This window comes from Rhinoraja longicauda, chromosome 2 (assembly GCF_053455715.1).
Source record: "Rhinoraja longicauda isolate Sanriku21f chromosome 2, sRhiLon1.1, whole genome shotgun sequence".
NCBI lineage: Eukaryota > Metazoa > Chordata > Chondrichthyes > Rajiformes > Arhynchobatidae > Rhinoraja > Rhinoraja longicauda.
Genome location: NC_135954.1, coordinates 82,166,873 through 82,190,596, shown reverse-complemented (window position 1 = coordinate 82,190,596; position 23,724 = coordinate 82,166,873).

Here is a 23,724-nt window from a genome sequence, read left to right as displayed (position 1 = left end):
AAGAAACGGACTTCAAACTTTGTCTGCAGGTTTAAAATTATTGACCCATTTGAAGCAAAGATTATGTTTGTGAAGACTGGCAAGTATGAACTTGGTGCTTATAAAGATCCAAAGGATCATGATTTCAGACAGGTATTTATTTAATGACTATCACATTCATCGGTATTAAATAAATTCCTATAAGTTAATTAAAAACAATACAAAGTGAAAACAAGAAAAATAAACAAAAAAAGCTTAACTTTCACTTACCTGTTTATTGGTAGGCAAATTACCAGAGAGTATTCTGATGGATATAATATATAGGCATTTGGAAAAAGAGGGGTTGCTCAGGGATAGTCAGCATGGTTTTGTACATGGGAAATCATGTCTCACAAATCTGATTGAGTTTTTTGAGGAGGTAACAAAACGGTCGATGAGGGCAAAGCTGTTTTTTGGACTGGAGGCCTGTGACTAGTGGAATACCTCAGGGATCAGTGCTGGGCCCTTTTCTGATTGTGGCTTATATCAGCGATTTGATGAGAATGTACAAGGCATGATTTGCAAGTTGGCAAATAACACAAATGTAGGTGGCAGCGTACATAGTGAAGGTTATCAAAAATTGCAGCAGGATCTTGATCAGTTGGACAGATGGGCTGAGGAATGGTCAATGGAGTTTAATATAAATAATTGCAAAATGCCAGCTGTTTCTAATGTAAAGTTTAAGGGCAGACATAAAGTGTATCAGATACTTAGCTTGTTGATAAGGAATTGCCCGTGTTTTCCGTGGTATATCCACGGGCAGAGTTATAGACTAGAAATACAGGCTTCTGACCCCCAATATATTTCATGCTTTTACATTGGAATATGTAGGCTTGGAAGTTAGGAACATGCTGACATATGAGAACTATCAGCCACAGTTAAGTGCAATTTAGCACAAGCCTTTATTTGGTGTCTTAACTCCATTGAAAACCACAGTCTGTTTAACATGTTTAATTTCACCCTCAAATCCATTACTCTGCTATGCTGCTATCTAATTGGAAAGGGGAGTCAACGTTTTTGCTATTAGGCAGTTTGCCGATTAATATCCTCAGGATTTTAGCTAACCCTATCTTTGGCATCGCCGTGGCTGAAGAATTAAAGTGGGCTGGCTGGGAATGAAATGGACCAGAGTCCGAACAGTGAAAATCCAAAATATTTGTGCATCACACATTCTTCATGGTCACTAATATTTTCATTGGGGACCTAAATCCATGCTAGAGCCTGAACCTTCTTGTTCAAGTTGATAACTGGCACTTTTAGATCATTGCCATCAGATTTGGGAACCACCAACAGCAAATCTGAAAAGCTGCAGCACGTTGTGAGGGTTTGAGAGATCGTGACTCCTTCAGTGTTAATATTCCACAAAAAGGCAGTGGAAAACAAGGCTGAAATTTTCACCGTAGGTTATATCCCTGTTTAGGCCTTTATGCCCATGCATTCTTTTTGCTGGCATATCTTAAAACTAATCCTCCTGTCCTCACTTTTCCTCATATCCTATATACTGCTTCAAATATTAAAACTCTTTTCCTCAAAAGTTAGATCCTGATTGTAGCAATACCATTGGAATTAGTTATTAATTACATTTTAAAGTATCTTTATATCTAGAAAATACATGCAATGATCATTATAACTCTCTACTCTTTCTTTTGTTAGTATGAGGCTGGTATTCCGAACTTTGTGACCAGTTTTGACAGAGATCCGTTTAACTTGAAATTTGAATCAAACTATTTAAAGACAGGTACATTAATGGCTTTAAATCAGTAAATTCACATGAACCCTCTGCAATAATTTTATTCCAGGTGGTCGTGCTTTCATTTTTGAAAATGAAATATGAATGCGATTGATTCCTTTGGGTGCTTCTCTTTGATTCATAAAACTATTTATCACCAAACAAAACACTCTCCACTCTCCACACAAAAGAATGTACTAAAATGCCCATAGTGTATTTCCAATTTACAAAGTTTTGTTTAGTGCATACTTTTTCAGGAAAGTATCCTTCTATGAACGGAGGATTCTAGTATAGAGCAATCACAATGCTTGCAATCAGTAGTCATTACAAATGTCAACATTTTATTTTGCTTCTGTATGATCCATCAGACATCTCCACAAAAATAAAGAATGTTTTCAGTTCCAGTACAGGACAGTGGCACAGTGGTAGAGTTGCTGCCTTACAGAGGCAGAGACTCTGGTTCGATCCTGACTACGTGTGCTGTCTGTACAGAGTTTGTACGTTCTCCCTGTGACCGCGTGGGTTTTATCTGGGTGCTCCAGTTTCCTCCACATTCCAAAGACGTGCAGGTTTGTAGATTAATTGGCTTCTGTAAATTGTTCCCGGTATGTAGAATAGAACCAGTTATGGGTGATTGTTGGTCAGTACGGTGGCCAAAGAGCCTGTTTCCATGCTGTATTTCTAAACCAAACTAAAAAAACAATGAAACATTTTAAAAATCAGGCAGGTTAAATTGTAAATTTTATTGTTACTACTGCACTACCAACATTAGTGCAACATTTTTGAAGCTAACAGGGTCAACATTTAATATGGCATTTATTTTGTATTCTGGTCATTTCACCTGTTTTACCTCACATTACCTATTCCACAAATCCTGCCGAGCAGTACCTGCATTGACATTAGCTAAATAGTAAAACCTAGCTGTAGATTAATACTTCACAAACTCTTAAAGCGTACAACATCTTTTAATGATAGCACAGCGTATTACATACATCTTCAAGCACTGGCTACGTTCCTCTACTGACTGTACCCAGGAAGGGAAGGCGTTATGATTGATGTTAACTAGGCGGGGTTAATGGTACTGAGGTAACTATGTTATTGGTTGCATATAAACCATCTACATCCTTCCCCCTAGAAAATTAAACAGATTGTTGTCACAACAACAGAATGAATAACAGAATTAAGCAAAATCGCCATAGCGCACAGGTGGCTTACTAATCCGGCCCGAGCGCGTACGAATGTCTCCCCCTCCCCCCGAAAGAGCAGAAGAAACCGGAGGACACGAGGCAGCAGGGGAACCAGGGAAGGGAGGTGCGGTGGTAGAACCGGGAGAGTGGGAACCGGCAACAGGGGACCCGCGCAGAGGGGAACCGGGCGCGCGATATGGGGACCGAGGCATACAAGGAACGCTGGCCGGGACGGCAGCCTGCTGCTGGTATGAGAGCGGCGGGGCATAGGGTCCCGGGGGCTGCGGCTTTGGCTCATTAACCGCAAACAGGTGTTGTCGGCTTCTTCGGTAGATGGTGCCCTCATGGTCCACCAGGTACGAACGAGGTGAGTCGGCCACCCCAACCACGGTGGCCAGACGGGAGTGACCGCCGGCGGTCTGCAACCGAACAACCTGTCCAGGCAAAAGAGGATCGAGTGGTCTGCACGACCGATCGTGGGAACGCCGCTGGCTGTCATGCTTCTCTTGAATACGCCTCTGCACGGAGGCAGGCTCCAGCACCCGAGGTTGCAGCTGGCGCTGGGCAATCGGGATAGTAGATCTGGTATTCCTTGACATCAGACGCTGAGCAGGTGACCCCATGGCCGGATCCCTGGAAACATTCCTGAGGTTTAGGAGATCCAAGTACAAATCAGTGTTGGAAAGTCTCGCCTGTTCCATCAGATGCTTGGCGCTGCGGACGGCCCGTTCTGCAAGTCCGTTGCTCTGTGGGTACTCAGGGCTGCTGGTGAAATGCACAAAATTCCACTTGTCCGCAAAACTTTTGAATTCTCGGCTGGTAAACTGCCTGCCGTTGTCAGTCTGCAGCCTGACAGGGGACCCAAAAGTGGAGAAGTGTTTCCGCAGCTTTCGGATCACCATCTCCGACGTGAGGGATGTCAGTAAATCCACCTCGAACCAGTTTGAGTATGAGTCGACCAGGACAAGGTAGTGGTTACCACGCCACTCGAAGATGTCAGCAGCCAACGAGGACCAGGCCAAGGCAGGGGCAGGCTGTTGCAGCAGGGGCTGTCGCTGCTGGTGTGGAGCAAGACTGTTGCACGTGGAGCAGGCAGAAACTCGGTCTCGGATATATTTGGCCATTCCGGGCCAGTAGAATTGGCACTGAGCGTGGGCGAGTGTTGCATCGACCCCAGGGTGTCCGCTATGGGCTGCGCAATAGTAAGAGTCAAACAGGGAGGACGGGACCACAACTTTATGTCCCTTGACGATGACGCCATTCTGGAGCACCAATTCGTCGCGGACCAGGAAGAAGGGCTGTGTTTCAGATGGCGCAGCGGAGCGCTTTGTTGGCCACCCTGCTTTAATCACAGTGGCAAGCCGCTGCAAAACTGGATCGGCAGCGGTGTGCTCGGCCAACACCTGTAGCTGCTTGGTGGGAATGAAATTAACGCCCAGTACAAGCAAGTCCTCTGTTTCGTAGGGGTGGCGATCACAGGAGGTCCGCGGGGCGCGCGATAGGGTGTCCGCAATGTGCATCTCGGTGCCCTTCTTGTAGATGATGTCGAATTCGAAACGCTGGAGCTGTAGCATCATACGCTGCAGCCTGGCGGGGGCAGCGTGAATTGGCTTGTTTAGGATGGTCACCAGTGGCTGGTGGTCGGTTTCGACCGTAAATCTGCTGCCGAACAGGAAATCTCTGAACTTGGAGCAGGCGAACACCACCGCGAGCAGCTCTTTCTCGATCTGAGCGTACCGCTGCTCGGTGTCCGTCATGGTGCGGGAGGCATAGGAGACAGGATGTAACGATCCATCGACAGACTGAAGGCAAGCCGCACCCAGACCGAACTTGGAAGCGTCACAGGTGACGGTGATGGGGCGACTTACATCGAAGTACCGCAACGTCGGGGTGTCAATCAATTTCGACTTGAGGCAGTCAAAGGCCTGCTGGTGATGTTGGAGCCAGGCCCAGGCAATATCCTTTTTTGTCAATTGCCGCAGGGGAGCACTCAGCTCACTGAGGTTTTGTATAAACTTCCCCAGGTAGTTCACCATGCCTAAGAATCGTTGTAGACCTGGCACGTCGGTGGGGGCTGCCATCTCGGAGATGGCAGCTGCCTTCAAGGGGTCGGGTTTTAGTCCGTTAGAGGTGAAGACGTGTCCCACATACGTGACTTCTGGGACGCGGAACCGGCATTTCTTGGGATTCAGCTTCAGATTGACCTTCCGCGCCCGATCCAGGATGCTGCGGAGGTTCAGGTCGTGCTCCGCAATGTCTTTCCCATAAACCAGGATATCATCCACGATAATGGCACATGGCAGGCCCGAGAATATCTGCTCCATAGTTCGCTGGAACACCTCGCTAGCGGAATTAATGCCGAATGGCATTCGCAGGAACTTGAATCTGCCAAACGGTGTGGCGAAGGTCGTTAGGTCAGAAGACTCTTTGTCCAACGGGATCTGCCAAAACGAGTTCTTAGCGTCTAGGACCGAAAAGATGGTGGCCTGCCCGACCTGAGCCGCCACGTCCTCAACAGACCGCATGGGGTGGTGTGGTCGCCTGATTGCAAGGTTCAAGTCCTTCGGATTGATACACACACGTATTTCATTCTTGTCTTTCTTTATCGTGGCAACCATAGTGGAGACCCAAGCGGTGGGATCGCTAACCGCTTCTAGCACCCCCTTATCGACCATGTTATTCAGCATCGCCTCGACCCTGTCTTTCATGGCGTGAGACACCCTGTGAGCTGCGCGGGCTACAGGTTGTACGTTTGGGTCAACGGAAATACGATATGTGAGTGGTAACTTTCCCAGGTCATCGTTGAACAGGTCCTGGTATTCCACAACAGGGTTGAACGACAGTTGCACTTTGTGGACCGTGCGGTCGAAGGACACCAGGCCAAGATCTTGGCACGCACGGTTGCCCAGCAGGGTTACACAGTCAGAGTTCAAAACATAGAAAACGAGGTTTCTCGTTGCCTTTTGCAGCACACAAGTTAAAGCAGCCCTCCCCACAGGCCTTAGAATTTCTCCACCATAGGCATGCAACGTAGCGTTGTCAACAACCAGGGGCTCATTATTCCTTATCTTATTGAAAAGATTTATTGACAATACGTTGACCTTCGCACCTGTATCCAGCTTTGCAAGGAAGGACACACCATTGACAGTCAGAGCTACAGAGGGATCAGAGCGTTGGGCGGTTGTGTGTAGGAGGGTAAACACATTCGAATTCTCAGGAGGATTAATTGGATCTGCCTCGTAGGAGTCGACCAGGCTGGGCTGTAAATCGTAACAGCCATCAGATTGCCTCAGCATGTTTAGACTGGGTCTGGAAATCGGTGCCTGTCTCCCACGGGAACGGATCGAGCGACAGGCCGCAGAGAAGTGGTTTAACTTTTTACAAAAGTTACAAAATTTGCCATAAGCAGGGCAGGTAGACAGTCTATGGTGCATGTAGTTACAGTTTGGGCACCTTTTTTGGGGCACTTCACCAGGACCTGGGTTGGCACGCGGCAGAAAAGCATTGTTTACCATCCGAGGCTGGGGTCTCCTACACCCAGCCAGGTTGATAGACTTATTGGCCGAGTCTCGGTGGTCATCTGGCAATACAACGACCTCAGACAATCTGCAGGCATGCATAGCTTTTTCCAACGTTAGATCCGGATCCCTTAGAAGCTCACATCGTAGCTGCTGGTCACGCATGCCAGTTACTAAAATGTCTCTAGTGAGCTGCTCCGTCATGTCACCAAAACGGCACCGCTGGGCGAGATAACGCAAATCAGCAATAAAACATTCAACAGGTTCATCCGGCAACTGTTTTCTTGTAAAGAACCGTGCCCTCTGCAGAATGCGGTTCGAGGGCAGGTCACAAATCTCCCTGAACTTACGTAGCAGGCAAGCGGGGTCACTGGCAGATTCTGCAGGGGTAATCTCCACGTCGTCGTCGCCCAGGACCGCTGGAGCATAGGTGAAAGTTCTGGCTCTCTTCATGGCATCAGGTCCGACAAGGTTGAGTAGGAGGGAGGCTTTAAGGGAGTCAGGATCAGCGCGATGTGCGACGTTGACAAAGTGGGTGAAATCAAACTCAAACGTGTCCCAGCGCTCAGAAATGTCAGCATCAAAGACAAGCTGCGCGGGCTTTCTGCAAGAGGACGCCATGGTCAGAGAGATTAAGCACAAAAAGGCACAAATCAAAAAAAAGAAATAAAACCCGACAGACAGGAGACGCAAGTGTCTTCCACTTCCGACACCATGTAGATTAATACTTCACAAACTCTTAAAGCGTACAACATCTTTTAATGATAGCACAGCGTATTACATACATCTTCAAGCACTGGCTACGTTCCTCTACTGACTGTACCCAGGAAGGGAAGGCGTTATGATTGATGTTAACTAGGCGGGGTTAATGGTACTGAGGTAACTATGTTATTGGTTGCATATAAACCATCTACACTAGCCAACTTTCACTTTAAGCTTGCAGTGCTTAACTTACTTGTGCTTTCTCACAATCAATCAGTTCTAAATGATAAATGGATTGAGATACCTAGTGTTTTGTTCCAAACAAATAGGCTCCCATTAGTACTTCTCCTTCGAACTGTGTCACATTATGAAGTTTTACTTTAGTCATTGCATTAGTCATTGTACAAAAGTTATAAGCAATAAAATACCTACTTGATCCTACAAGGCAGTTGTACAATCGTGTCTCACTCAATTTGCCTGAGTTTTTGAAGAGATGACCAACAAAATTGATGAAGGCGGTAACATAGATGATATCCACACTAATTTTATTAAGGCCTTTGACAAGGTACCACATGGTAGGCAAGTCTGGATGCTTACTATATGGGATCCTGTACAAGCTAACCAATTGGAAACAATGTGTAGGAAGGAACTGCGGATGTTGGTTTAATCTGAAGATAGACACAAAAAGCTGGAGTAACTCAGCAGGACAGGCAACATCTCTGGTGAGAAGGAATGGGTGACATTTCGAGTCGAGACCCTTCTTCAGACTGAAAGTCATGGGAAAGGAATTTCAGCTTTTTATGTCTATCTCCAATTGGAAACACCATTGGCTTGAAGGTAGGAAACAGGTGATTTCAGACTATAGGCCAGTAAGTTGTGTATCACAGGGATCAGTGGTGGGTCTATAATTGTTCATTATTTATATTAACAATGTGCCTATGAATGTAGGTGGCATGCTTAGTAAGTATGTGGATGACACCGAAATTGGTGGTACAGTGGAAGACTATTTATGATTACGATGTATTTTGATTGATTGGGCCAATGGGCCAAGGAATGGCAGATGGAGTTCAATTCAGATAAATGCAAGGGGTTGTACTTCAACAGGATGAACTAGGCCAGGACTTGCACAGTAAATGGAAGGGGCTCGGGGAGTGTTGTGGAACAGAAAGCCGTAGGTTGCAGGTACAAAGTTCCATGAATACAGCAACACAGTTAGATAGATGTGAAGAAGGCATTTGCTGTGCTTGCCTTCATTTGTTCAGGTATTGAGTACATGAGTTGGGACATCATGTTACAGCTGCATGAGACATTGGTCAGACTACATTTGGTTTACTGTCTACAGTTATGGTTGCCATTCACTAGGAAGGTTGTCATTAAACTGGAAATGGTGCAAAACAGATTTGCATAGATGACTGAGGGTTGACCTTATGTCAGTTTATAATATCATAAGGGGCATAAATAAGATGAATAGCCAGTCTTTTCCCCAAGATTGGTGTGAGTAAAATTAGAGGACATATTGTAGTTTAAGGTGATTGGGATTGAATTGAAATTGGCCCGAGGGGCAATTTTTTGTACACTGAGCATGGTGCACATGTGGAACAAACTGGTGATGGAAGTGGTAGAGACAGAAACCATTATGCAAGTTAAAGGACACAAAGATATGTACGTGGCTAGGAAAGGTTTGGAGGGAAATGGCTCTGCCTCAGCCTAGCCTCCTCTGCCTGCCCTGCCCAGCCCTGTCCTGCCTCTCCTTAAACTGCTGTAATCATTGACATTTCTCTTCCTCTATTTGAATGTTCAGCTTCAGCTGCTGCCTCATCAATTGCTCAAAAAACAGTCAGCTGATACAGGTTTCCCAGAAGCAATGTAGTGGGAGACCGGTTTAGTTCGGTTGAGTTTATTATCACGTGTACCGAGGTACAGTGAAAAGCTTTTGTTGCGTGCTATCCAGTCAGCAGAAAGAAAATACGCGATTACAGTCGGACCAATACAGTGTATAGATACATGATAAGGGAATTAATGCAATTGACCAATCTGATCACAGAGAATTTAAACATTAACTCAATTATGTTCAATTTATTTTATTAGTTCATGAACCTCTCCCGAAGGTTGAGCAAAAAAATGGTTTAAGTGCTCAGATCTTTGAAACCTATAAACCTCAAGAGCTCAAGTGGGATGCTCAGCTCATTCTGACAAAAGAGCATTGGCCACCCAGACCAGCTTCCTACACGGTCAGTGCATTTATCAACTCATTTCTGACATTTGAGATTGGAATGTAAATCGCATTGTGCTTAAAACTGATAACGTTTTAATTCATTGCAGAGGCATAGAAGACCACGGGATGCCTACAGTGCCTTCATGGACCGGGTAGAAGAAACAATTACAAAGCTCTGGCAAAAGGTGGGTGAAGAACAGGAATATCCCAAATGTAATTTAACATTTTTAAATCCATTACTTCATAGTCAGTCCAAATAAACTATATTGATCATATATAATTTATCCTCAAGGCACTTGGGTAAACATTTCCATGTTAATTGAAAAGAACTTGGTAAAGGAGGTCGAAAATCATGGGGGGTTTTTGGGTAATCTAAATAAGTGGGAGTTTTAGTTTAGAGATACAGCGTGGAAACATGCCCTTTGGCCTGCCGAATCCGCACCGACCAGCGATCCTCGCACATTAACACTACCCTACACACACTAGGGACAATTTTACATTTATAATCAAGTCAATTAACATGCAAACGTGTACGTCTTTGGAGTGCGGGAGGAAACCGAAGACCCACGCAGGTCACGGGGAGAACGTACAAACTCCGTACAGACAAGCACCCATAGTCGGGATCGAACCCGGGTCTCTGGCGCTGTAAGGCAGTAGCTCTATCGCTACGCCACCTCTACCGCTACGCCCCTCAGGATTCGCGAGATGGCTGATTAAACCAGTGTGGGGACTGCAGGTTCTTTTACAGATTGGGCAGGAGGTGCCTGATAGCATGGTTGGGTGAGTAGTTAAGGAGATAGAACACTTATTTTCCACCCAGCTTGTCCGTGTGATGCTCCCTCTCCGCTTTGAGTGACATGGGCCACTGAGACTTCCAGGAGCCTGTGAGGGTGTTTCACTTCTTCAAGTGGACCTTGAGTACATCGCTGAATCTTGTCCTACTTCTACTTGGTAATCTCTTCCCATGATAAAGCTCAAAATAGAGCGTCTGTTTGTGGGTCTGGTGTTCGGAACGCAGATGACATGGCCCATCCAATGTTTCCAACTATGTGTAACAGAGGCCCCAGTGCTAGTGCTCTTGGCTTAGAAAATGATAATGATTTCTTCATCCTTCCTGTGAATGTGGAGGACTTTGTGGAGGTAACATCACTAGAACCTTTCCTATCCCGTTGTTGTAGCCCAGGTCTCAAAATCATGGAGAAGGGCATGGATTACTTATGGGACCTGATGACATAGTTAGAACCAATTTTTCTTGAGAGACCTTGAAAAGCTAAGGTGAAATTGAAACTGAAATGTCAAAAGTAATATTCTCTGAAATACCACGGAAATGTGCAGCAATTAAACAGGTGTGAGGCTGGAGCAAGGCAGAAAATGTCATGAGAAAATATAATGTTACATAACCATTAGCAAACATTGCAGAATTAAAAGCAAGAGAGAAAACTATGGTGGGGAATAGGAAAATAGCAAATGCATTAGACAAATATTTTGTATCTCTCCCAGAAATGTGCTAGAAACCCTTGTTTGAATTCAATCAGCTTTGTTCACCTGCCACAAATCAGCTCTTTGCAAAGTCACAAATGACGTCCCTAATAACTGCGATAAAGGAGAGACTGCCGTAAATCTCAGATCTGTTTGCAGCTTTTGTCAGGTTTGACCCCTACAGCCGTCACCAAGCCTCTCCACCATCATCCCGCTGGGGGAGACAGCAACTCCACTGGTTGCGGGTTTAACACGGGCAGAGAATCACCCACAATAGCTCTTCTCCCTGCTCTCAGCCTTTACAAGGATATACACCTATCTCGCTTCCATTTCTCATTTACATTTAAAACCACGTCATCAGTTTCCATTCTGGCTCTCGGCTCCATCTCACCGCCACTTAACCCTTTCATGTTGTCTATGTTCAATGTTCAATATTCAGTGCAAAAAAACAGACATTACCTCGAAATAAATAATGGGAAGGCTAAAGTCATGGTCTTCAGCTTTCATTAGAAACTCCATTCCTTCACTATTGATTGGTATTGATTATAACCCTCTTACTGGCAATTGTCCAAATATGAACTAATTTGTCTGCAGCCTTGGGGTCATATTTGACCGAAGATACACATCCTCCGTCAACCAGTCCCCATAATAATATTCTTTCCTGAGGCAGGTTTCATCCCGAAAAACCAGTCATTTATTTTCCCCCTGAGATGCTGCTCAACCAGCTTTCCTCTGGCAAATTGCTTGTTGTTCCAGTGAATTTCAGTGCTGTATTACTAAACCAAGTTAAAGTAAACTACAACACTGTTTATTTCTGTTCGGTAAAATTATTGATTCCTACCTTCCATCATCTCCATTTCTGCTGAAATCTTCATCTACTTTATATTCTTTAAATTTACTATTTCTACTGCATTCTTCACAAATCTCTCAATCTAGCATTGGTAAATAGTTACCTATGTTGTAACAAGCATTCAATCTTGGTTGTCTATCATTCCTATGCTGGCTGATTTAAATTGCAATGCTTCAAAGCAGTGTGATCTCATTGTTTTCATCTTTATTTTTACTTTAGCCCATTTTTTTTACTTCACCCTTCCCCATCTCTATCCTACACGTTTCTATGACATTTGCTTCCAATTCTTGTCTCATGGTCAACCTAATATTCTACTGAATGCTATGTCATGAGAAAATTTATTTCCTAAACACTCTTCCTGACCACCTCTGCCTTTTTATGACAATTCTTAAAATCTACCCTTCAGATAAATGAATTGGTCATCTGGTCTACTATTTCCGTAAATGGTCGATATTAAATTTTATTTGCTTCCCATGAAGCACCTTGGCATGATTTATTCCTGGATTGCAGAGCAGACTCAATAGCTTATTTAGTCTTGTTTCAATAGAACCAGTCTCGGCCATGGACATCGCATCTAAAGTCTACCAATGTTCCTTTAAAATTCCTGCTGGGTAGAGAAAAATACAATAATCACATGTATTTGCATCCACAAGAATCCTTGGGAGTGATGTGGGTTAAAAGTCTTCCACATTTGTAGAAATCTTGGAGAAGTTTTTTTTTTTAGATTTAGATTTAGATTTAGAGATACAACGTGGAAACAGGCCCTTCGGCCCATCGGGTCCGCGCCGCCCAGCGATCCCTGCACATTAACACTATCCTATACACGCTAGGGACAATTTTTACATTTGCCCAGCCAATTAACCTACATACCTGTACGTCTTTGGAGTGTGGGAGGAAACCGAAGATCTCGGAGAAAACCCACGCAGGTCACGGGGAGAACGTACAAACTCCGTGCAGACGGCGCCCGTAGTCAGGATCGAACCCGAGTCTCCGGCGCTGCATTCGCTGTAAGGCAGCAACTCTACCGCTGCGCCACCGTGCCGCTGCCAAGAGATTGTTCCACTCCAAACTCTTCACACTGCATGTGAACGTCTGATTTTGGCTTTGCTTATTTCAGCAAACAGCCCATCTGGAAATGCTTATGGTAAATATCAGTCCAATTCTATCCTTTGCCAGAATAAAGAACAACATCTCCTGGGAACAAAGGCAAGAAGATTAGGCCTGACAACTTGTCATTTAATGCTTTGCTCTGCTGTGGTTGTCAAAGACATGTTGTACAATTTGTGGTATTCTTTTCTTTCACAGGAGCAAGAGCTGCAACACAAACAATCCAGCAGGATACAAAATATCTCTGTCGTACCATAAATAAAATGTGGGTTCATCTAAATATGTGGACGATATCACCACATCAAATATCAGATATCAAATAATGATGAGACGGAGCACAGGAAGGAGATTTAGACCCTTATAACCTGGTGTCAAGACAACAACCTTTCTCTCATTGTCAGTGAGACAAAAGAGATAGTGATTGACTTCAGGAAGCGAGGTGGTACATGTACCCAAGTTTGCATTGACGGTGCCAAAGTAGCGATGGTTGAAAGCTTCAGGTTCCTAGGAGTAGATATCACCAGCATCTTGTCCTGGACCACCCATATCAAAGCAATGGCCAAAGCAAAAGCACACCGACGCCTCTACTTCCTTAAAAGGCTCGGGAAGCTCAGCATGTCCCCAACAACTCTCACCAACTTCTACAGATGCGCCGTCTAAGACTGCAAGAAATTGCAGAGAATTGTGGATGCAGCCCAGACCATCGACCAAACCAACCTCCCTTCCATTGACTCCATCTACACTTCACGCTGCCTCGGCACGACCACCAGCATAATCAAGTCGCGTACACTCATAAACGAATCGCACTCTGGCCATTCCCTTTTCTCTCCTTTCCTGTCGGGCAAATGTATAGAAGTGAGAAAATGCACACCTCCAGATTCAGGGACAGTTCCTTCCCATCTGTTATCAGGCAATTGAACCATCTTACCACAACTGGAGAGCAGCCCTGAACTACTATCTACCTCATTGGTGACCTTCGGACTATCTTTAATCGGACTTTACCTTGCACTGAACATTATTCCCTTTATCCTGTTTACACTGTGGACAGCTCGATTTTAATCATGTATAGTCTTTCTGCTGCCTGGTTAGCATGCAACCTCGGCACACATGACAATAAATAAACTAAACTAAAACTGAACTAAATATGCCCACAAGTATATTTCATGATATTTTAATTCTTATCATAGTAATATACCTGGTGGGTTTGTTTCTTATGAGATGAATGACATTGTATTTTAGTTACATGGTTCTGGAACACTCAGCTTGCGTTTCTTTCAATTTTGTACACATGGGCTTAGAGTTTGACTGTGCAATCATGTAAATGGGCAATACTGATTCAATAGATAATGGTACACCTCTCCCAATTCTTTTTCTTCCTGAAGCAAAACGAACTATTACTGTGGACCATTTTTTTAATTGAGCGAGCATTTAATTGCCCACACGAGGAACTGCAGATGCTGGTTTACAACAAAAAAAAGACACATGTGCTGGATTAACCTAGCTGGTCAGGCAGCATTTCTGGAAGACATGGATATGCAATGCATTGGATCGGGACCCATCTACAGACTCTTTTATTGCCCAATCCTAATTTCCCTTGAGAAGGTGATGAGAGCTGTCCATTCGAACCTCTGTAGCCTCGAGGTCTGGGTGTGCCTACAACACTGTTAGGGAAGGAGTTCCAGAATATTAGAACAGCAACTGTGAAGGTTTGACAATATATTTCTAAGTCAAGATGGTGTGTGGGTTGGAGGGTAACTTCCAGTTAATGGTAACCCAATGCTTTTGATGCATTGTCTCTCTAACTTGTAGATGTGCACACATTCTCGGTGTCCGAGCATGAGGTGAGGTGGGCTCTGACGCGTGTGAACACGAGGAAAGCTGGAGGCCCAGATGGTATATCTGGGCGAGTACTAAAGACTTGTGCTACTCAGCTTGCTCCAGTGCTCACCACAATATTCAACCTCTCCTTGGCAAAGTCCGTGGTCCCTGCATGCTTCAAAAGATCCATCATTGTACCGGTGCCAAAGAATGCCTCTCCAGCGTGTTTAAATGACTACCGACTGGTGGCCCTCACCTCGGTTGTCATGAAATGCTTTGAGAGGCTAGTCAAGAAGCATATCTGTGCCCTCCTTCCTCGCAACATGGACCCACTACAGTTCACATACCGTCTGAACAGGTCCACGGATGATGCGGTCTCCCAGGTTCTACACACCGCTCTCTCTCATCTGGACAGCCAGGGGGGCTATGTGAGGATGCTGTTCATTGACTTTAGTTCAGCATTCAACACAATAGTCCCCAGCAGACTGGTTGAGAAGCTGCTGGAACTGGGGCTTAGCACCCCTCTGTGTGCCTGGGTCCTGGACTTTCTCACTGCCAGGCCCCAAGTGGTCAGGATGGGGGAACACACATCTAGCTCCCTCACCCTGAACATAGGATCCCCCCAGGGCTGCGTCCTTAGCCCCCTACTGTACTCCCTGTACACACATGACTGTGGGGCCAGGTTCAGCTCAAACTCCATCATCAAGTTTGCTGATGACACTGTGGTGGTGGGCCGGATCTCCAACAACGATGAGAAGGCCTACCGGGAGGAGGTGGCTGATCTGGCACTCTAGTGTCAGGACAATAGCCTCCTCTTGAATGTCACTAAAACAAAGGAGCTGATTGTGGACTTCAGAAGGGCTAAACATCCAAGGACGTACACGCCACTGGAGATAAATGGGTCTACTGTGGACAGGGTGAGCAGTTTTAAATACTTGGGAGTCCGCATCACAGAGGATCTGACGTGGGCAACGCACATTGCTGCACTGGTGGGTAAGGCTAAGCAGCGCCTTTACCACCTTAGACAATTGAGGAAATTCAGAGTGTCTCTGAGGATCCTTCATTGCTTCTACTCTGGGGCTGTAGAGAGCATCCTGTCCGGCAACATTACAGTCTGGTTTGGGAACAGCTCTGCCCAGGACTGTTATGCTCTGGGGCACACAGGAACTGGACTCAAACGCACGACTCACACACAAGAGTCAATTTGGAGAAAATAAAGGCGCTCTTTATTTTTCACATTAAAGAACACTGCGATTCGAACCAAAAACTCTAAACTTACTCAGCTACAAAAAACATTAGTTACAAAAATTACTTACTAGCTATACTACGACCGAGAGCACATGAATCACAATACGAACTGGCACAGGACAAAGGGAGGCGTGGACTATATATACATGAGGTAAGGGCACACAGGTGGAAACAATCAAGGCGGGGCTGACAATTACAATGGCAGGAAGTCAAGGGACCTGAAATGAGAATCTAAACACAGAACATGACACAAGACTAACAGATATGACGGGACATTACAGTACCCCCACCTTTAGGACCGACTCCTGACGGTCCAGGCTGGTCAGGATGAGTCTTGTCAAAGTCCTTGATCAAAGTTTTGTCCAAAATGAAGCTGGCAGGAATCCAGCACCTCTCCTCAGGACCGTAGCCTTCCCAGTCGACCAGAAACTGGCGACCGCGACCTCTCTTGCGGACTGCAAGAAGTGCCTTAACTGTGTAGACCGGACCACCGTCGACGAGCGGGGGGGGGGGGGGGGGGGGGGTGGAGGGGGCTTGGAGGCGGGCACGAGTGCACTTTCCTTGACCGGTTTTATTTTGCTGACGTGGAATGTAGGGTGAACCCTTAATGACCTGGGGAGTTGTAGACAGACCGAAACAGGATTAATGACTTTCGAAATGGGAAATGGACCCACGAACCTTGGAGCCAGCTTTCTGGCGTGGACGTGAAGTGGCAAGTCCTTTGTAGACAGCCATACCTTCTGGCCTGGGCGATAAATGCGGAGCGGATCAGCGGTGGCGGTCGGCTGCCGCTTTCATCTGGGACTGACCCCGGAGTAGAACCCTCCGAGCTCCGTCCCAGATTCGGCGACAGCGTCGGATCATGGCGTGGGCAGAAGGCACCGTCACCTCACCCTCATAAGCCAAGAACAAGGGGGGGCTGATAGCCGTAGGCACACTGGAAGGGTGTGAGTCCCGTGGCAGCCGTAGGAAGCGTGTTGCGTGCGTACTCGACCCAGATGAGATGGTCGCTCCAGGTGGTCTGGTTCTGCGCGATCAGACAGCGCAAGCAGGTCTCGAGCTCCTGGTTCATCCGCTCAGTCTGGCCATTGGATTGCGGATGGTAACCAGAAGACAGGCTGACGGTGGCACCTATGAGGGAACAAAACTCACTCCAAAACTTGGACACAAACTGAGGACCTCGGTCCGAGACAATGTCTGTAGGGAAACCATGGATACGGAAAACGTGAGACATCATTACCTCTGCCGTCTCTTTGGCAGAGGGGAGCTTGGCCACAGCGATAAAATGTACCATCTTTGAAAATCGGTCTACCACCGTCAGGACAGTTGTGTTACCTTTGGAGGCCGGCAACCCAGTAACAAAGTCAATGGAGATGTGGGACCAGGGCCTCTGAGGGACTGAAAGTGGGTGCAGCAGGCCCGCTTGGGCTTGTCTGGAGGGCTTGCTCCTTGCACAGACAGGGCAGGCGGCCACATATTCAGCTACATCCTTCTCAAGTGAAGGCCACCAAAAACGCTGTTTAACCACAAAAACAGTTCTCTTGGCACCTGGATGGCATGTGAGCAGGGACGTGTGAGCCCAGTGGATTACCTGGGGGCGCAATGTCACAGGAACAAACAAACAGTTAGTAGGACAGCCACTCGGTGCTGGAGTCTCATCATTAGCCTGCTTCACATCTGTTTCGATCTGCCAAGACACCGCTCCTACCACACGGTTAAGTGGCAGGATGGGTTCGGGTTCTCTGGTATCAGGTTCAGGGTCATAAAGTCGGGACAGGGCGTCTGGTTTTGTGTTCTGGGAACCGGGCCTGTAAGATAGAGAAAAGTTGAACCTACTAAAAAACAGAGTCCATCTGGCCTGACGTGAGTTGAGTCTCTTGGCTTTACGGATGTATTCCAGGTTCTTGTGATCTGTCCATACCAGAAAAGGCTGCTCGGCCCCCTCCAGTCAGTGCCTCCACTCCCCCAATGCGGCTCTGACCGCCAGCAGTTCTTTGTTTCCGACATCGTAATTTTCTTCTGCGGGGATCAACTTACGTGACAGGTAGGCGCAGGGATGAATCCGGTTGTCCTTCTCCGCTCTCTGGGAAAGTACCGCCCCAATCCCCTCGTTAGAGGCATCCACCTCCACAATGAACTGTCTCTGGGGATCTGGGATGGTCAGAACAGGAGCGTTGGTGAACAATGTTTTGAGGCGCTGGAAGGCGGCTTCGGCCTGAGGATTCCACTGTAACTGGGTCTTGGAAGACGTGAGAGAGTGCAGAGGAGCAGCAACAGCACTGAAGTCTCTAATAAAACGTCTGTAAAAGTTTGCAAATCCGAGAAACTGTTGCACCTTCTTTCTGTTAGTGGGGGTGGGCCAATCGGCCACCGCACTGACCTTACCAGGGTCCATCTGGATGTGGTCGGCCGATATAATGTAGCCCAAAAAGGACATTGTGTCTGCGTGGAAGTCGCACTTCTCGGCCTTCACATACAGACGGTTAGCTAAGTGTTTCTGCAACACACACTTGACATGACGCTCATGAGACTGTATGTCTGGAGAGAAGATAAGAATGTCATCAAGGTAGACAAAAACACACTCATTGAGAAATTCCCTGAGGACCTCGTTCATAAAAGCTTGGAAGACTGCGGGGGCATTGGTTAACCCGAACGGCATCACCAAATACTCGTAGTGCCCGTTAGGGGTGTTAAACCCAGTTTTCCACTCATCCCCCTCTCTGATTCTCACTAGATGGTATGCATTCCTTAAGTCTGAGTTTAGTGAATACTTTGGCTTTGTGCAACAGTTCAAAAGCAGAAGACATCAAAGGAAGTGGGTAACGATTCTTGATCGTAATCTCGTTTAGGAAGCTGTAATCTATGCAGGGACGAAGTGACCCATCTTTCTTGCCCACAAAGAAAAACCCCGCGCCTGCTGCCGAGGAGGACGGGCGAATAATGCCCGTCCTCAGGGAGGACTCAATGTACTCATCCAAGTTGTTATAAATATTGCATTCTTAACTTGGCCATACAGACGCATTGTTCTGGTGCCATTGCAGAGTTGGCTTGGCAAAGCAAAATTCTTGGTGTCCTCCACCACTCTATGCTCGTACATGTCTTGTCCTATCCACGTGCTCTCTCCAATCCAATCGAGCCACAGGACGCTGCAGGGCTTCCAGCGGCTCACTCCACCGATGTCTCAATCTGGGCACATCAACTGTTTTCTCTCACCTCACCCAACCACCATTCAGTCTTCGTGCCCTGGCAGCATCCCCGGCAGCCAACCTCGTAGCATCCAGAGCGGAGGTAAGCGCCCTTTCCGTGTCAATTATGTGCATACCTTGGGTAAGCACGCAAAGAATTTCACTGTGACTTGTCACATGTGACAATAAAGTACTCAATTCAATTCAATCAGCGTACCAATTGTTTCCCTGCATCTCCTGCCACCATCATCTTGAGCATTGCATCCTGTAGATGGTTAAAAGCTGCTGAATTGCAATGGTGGAGTGAATGAATTTTTGTGGATGGTGTGCCAATCCAGCAAGTTATTATGTCCTTTATTGTATAGTTGAAGTGCAGCTTGTTGAAGCTGCACTCGTCCAGACAAGTGGAAAGTGTTTCAGCACACTTCTAACTTGAGCTTTCTAGTTGGTTGACAGGCTTTGGTGAGGCAGGAAGTGAGTTACTTGCTGTAAGATTCTTAGATCTGGGAATGAAAATATATATGAGCGATGTTACATTGCATCTGCTTTATACTATTACCCAGAGTCAAAACTTCCTTAATGGTGCTCAAACTTCATTAATCAATAATGATAACATTCTCGCATAATTTCTTTACAAAAAAAATTGGCTTTCAACATTTTCACAACAGTGAAGTGACAAGGCTTGTAAGTGCTTCAGTTACACAATAACACAACAAGTATTGTGATACTGACAGATGTCAGACTAATTTTGCTATCAAGACTGATAATTTAATATTAAATCAAAATTCATCGTCATTGATGTCCTCTTGTCCAGAGCAACATTATTAAATGCTACATTAATGAGTATTCTCCAAAGTCAGATTGCTGAATGCAGTTAGATATATTGCGCAATTGCAACACTTTGGATATATTTAATCTAGGTCCACTGTGTGTGTGACTGGCAAACATGTGGAAACCACTGGGCATGAATGCAGATAATGCATAATTCACATCACATGTACGCTCACAAACGTCCTGATTTCCATCAGTCTGAAGAAGGGTCTCGACCCGAAACGTCTCCCATTCCTTCTCTCCCGAGATGCTGCCTGACCTGCTGAGTTACTCCAGCATTTTGTGAATAAATCGAAATGTCCTGATTTCCATGGCCAGTTGACACCAAAACAGGTTTAAAACAAACAGTTCGGCTTGTTCTCGGGTTCATTAAAAGGCCTGAGGAAGTTAATCAATTTTTCCCAAAGTGAATTCCTTATCATTGTTTCATCCTCATTGTCCTCTAACCTCTGCCCCCCCCCGTCAATGGGGTTCATTTGCTGACCTTCACTGTACTTCTCCAAACATTGATGCATGCTTCCTATCATCAAATAGCTGCCAACACAATGAGTCGATGAAATCCACTCCATCTTTAAAAAAAAAAATTTAATTTAAGTTTTAACAGAACTCATACATTTTACATTTCATAGTAAGCAATAATAACTACATTATAAATTCTATTATACACGTATTGTTCTGTATTATCTCCCCTCCCACACCCCCCCTTCCCCCCACCCCCCACTCCATCTTTGACCATGCTGTGTCTATTCTACTGTAAATGATACTTGGGTCTTGTGCACTGTGGAATACTGGAAGCATAAGATCTTGACCAAACCGGGTCAGGTATCCTAAAAAGCAATTCAGTCAGTGTTTGCAGCTATTGCAGTATTTCCAGCCAATAGATTTGAGTGCTTAATTGGAGAATGTTCTTCACTGATTGCTGATCAATATATATTCTTGCACAGCAACCATAATCTTTTTGTAACACCCATACATGTACTTCATTAATAGCTAGGAATATAATACATTGAGCTAGTCTTCCGCTGAATTCAGATTTCTGCCCTTGGATCATGGGTGGTCCAGGAAGCTATCTTCCACTGGTAGACCATCTCCAGTGGATCAGCTGAGTCCATAAGTCCAGTCTTGTGCTGGACCCTTCTCACCACGTTGGGCTAGCTGACATCCCAGGATGGTTTGTCACCCAAGGCTAACCGACGGACCAGTGGACGCTAGATAAAGGAGGAGAATCAGGGGGTCTTTGAGATCATCTGTAGGAGGTGCCCCCCACCCCCGAGCATGAAGGCTGAAGGACCAGAGAGGAGAGGGATGGCTCACTGGCAAACCGGATGAGGTCGCCTGGCGGTGGGGCTGAAGATGGGCCATAAAGAGGCGGTTGGGCCGCGGAGAACAAAGAGGGACCCAGTGAGGGGAGGGGGGGTTGGGCGCCAAGAACAAGGAAGGACCCAGTGGGGGGGAGGGGGGGGGGGGTGCCGAGAATGAAAAGGGACTCAGTGAGGGGAGGGGGGGGGGGGGGGGGGTCGAGACCAATGAGGGACCATCGAGACTCTAATAATTACTTTTGCGACTTTGTCAGCGCCACATTCGTGACAGGTCTTTGCGTACTTTGTACATTGTATGCAAAAACAAAGAAATTCACTATACCAAGGTACATGTGACAGAAAAGTATCATGAAATCAATGATGGTATCATTGAATCACATTGAAGAGGGAGATATACAATAAATATAAGCGGCAGGGAGTAAATGAGGTTCTTGAGGAATATAAAGAACGTAAAAGGAATCTTAAGAAGGAAATTAGAAAAGCGAAAAAAAGATATGAGGCTGCTTTGGCAAGTAATGTAAAAGTAAACCCCAAGGGGTTCTACAGATATGTCAATAGCAAAAGGATAGCGAGGGATAAAATTGGTCCATTAGAGAGTCAGAATGGACAGCTATGTGCTGAGCCGGAAGAAATGGGGGAGATATTAAACAATTTATTTTCTTCGGTATTCACCGAGGAGAAGGATATTGAATTATGTGAGGTAAGCAAAACAAGTAGAGTAGTGATGGAAATTACGAGGATTAAAGAAGAGGAGGTACGGACACTTTTGAAAAATATAAAAGTGGATAAGTCTGCAGGTCCTGATAGGATATTCCCTAGGACATTGAGGGAAGTTAGTGCAGAAATAGCAGGGGCTATGACGGAAATATTTCAAACGTCATTAGAAATGGGGATGGTGCCGGAAGATTGGCGCATTGCGCATGTTGTGCCTTTGTTTAAAAAAGGTTCTAAAAGTAAACCTAGCAATTATAGACCTGTTAGTTTGACGTCTGTGGTGGGAAAATTAATGGAAAAGATACTTAGGGACAATATATATAATTATTTGGATAAACAAGGCCTGATTAGAAACAGTCAACATGGATTTGTGCCTGGAAGGTCATGTTTGACTAATCTTCTTGAATTTTTTGAAGAGGTTACCAGGGAAATTGATAAGGGCCAGGCTGTGGATGTTGTCTATATGGACTTCAGTAAGGCATTTGACAAGGTTCCACATGGAAGGTTGATTAAGAAGTTTAAATCGTTGGGTATTAATAGTGAGGTTGCAAGATGGATTCAACAATGGCTGAATGGGAGATACCAGAGGGTAATGGTTGACAATTGTATGTCAGGTTGGAGGCCAGTGTCTAGTGGAGTACCCCAAGGATCTGTGTTGGGTCCACTGTTGTTTGTCATTTACATTAATGATCTGGATGATGGTGTGGCAAATTGGATTAGTAAATATGCAGATGATACTAAGATAGGTGGTGTAGTTAATAATGAAGTAGAGTTTCAAAGTCTACAGAGAGACTTGGGCCTTTTGGAAGGGTGGGCTGAAAGATGGCAGATGGAGTTTAATGCTGATAAGTGTGAGGTGCTGCATTTTGGTAGGACAAATCAAAATAGGACGTACAGGGTAAATGGTAGGGAATTGAGGAATGCAGTGGAACAGAGGGATCTGGGAATAACTGTGCATTGTTCCCTGAAGGTGGAATCTCAGGTGAAGAAGGCGTTTGGTATGCTTGCCTTTATAAATCAGAGCATCGAATATAGAAGTTGGGATGTAATGTTAAAATTGTACAGGGCATTGGTGAGGCCGAATCTGGAGTATGGTGTGCAGTTCTGGTCGCCAAATTATAGGAAGGATGTCGACAAAATGGAGAGGGTACAGAGGAGATTTACTAGAATGTTGCCAGGGTTTCAGCACTTAAGCTACAGAGAGAGGTTGAACAGGTTGGGTCTTTATTCTTTGGAGCGTAGAAGGTTGAGGGGGGACTTGATGGAGGTTTTTAAAATTTTAAGAGGGACGGACAGAGTTGACGTGGGTAGGCTTTTCCCTTTGAGAGTGGGGAAGATTCCAACAAGGGGACATAGCTTCAGAATTGAGGGACAAAAGTTTAGGGGTAACATGAGGGGTAACTTCTTTACTCAGAGGGTGGTGGCTGTATGGAATGGGCTTCCGGTGGAAGTGGTGGAGGCAGGCTCGATTTTATTATTTAAGAGTAAATTGGATAGGTATATGGATAAGAGGGGATTAGAGGGTTATGGTCTGAGAGCAGGTAGATGAGACTAGGTCAGAGAGAGTGGTCGGCGTGGACTGGTAGGGCCGAACGGGCCTGTTTCCGTACTGTAGTTGTTATATGGTTATATGGTTATATGGTTATATGGAATTGGCCCCATCTGATCTACACAGTTATTTCAAAACATCAGGGAACTTTAAATGTTTTTTTTAAACATGGCAGAATTTTACAAAATTAAAAACAATAACATTAAAACAAAAATTGCAATCATATCAGACAATTGGGGATTACAGGAAACTGAT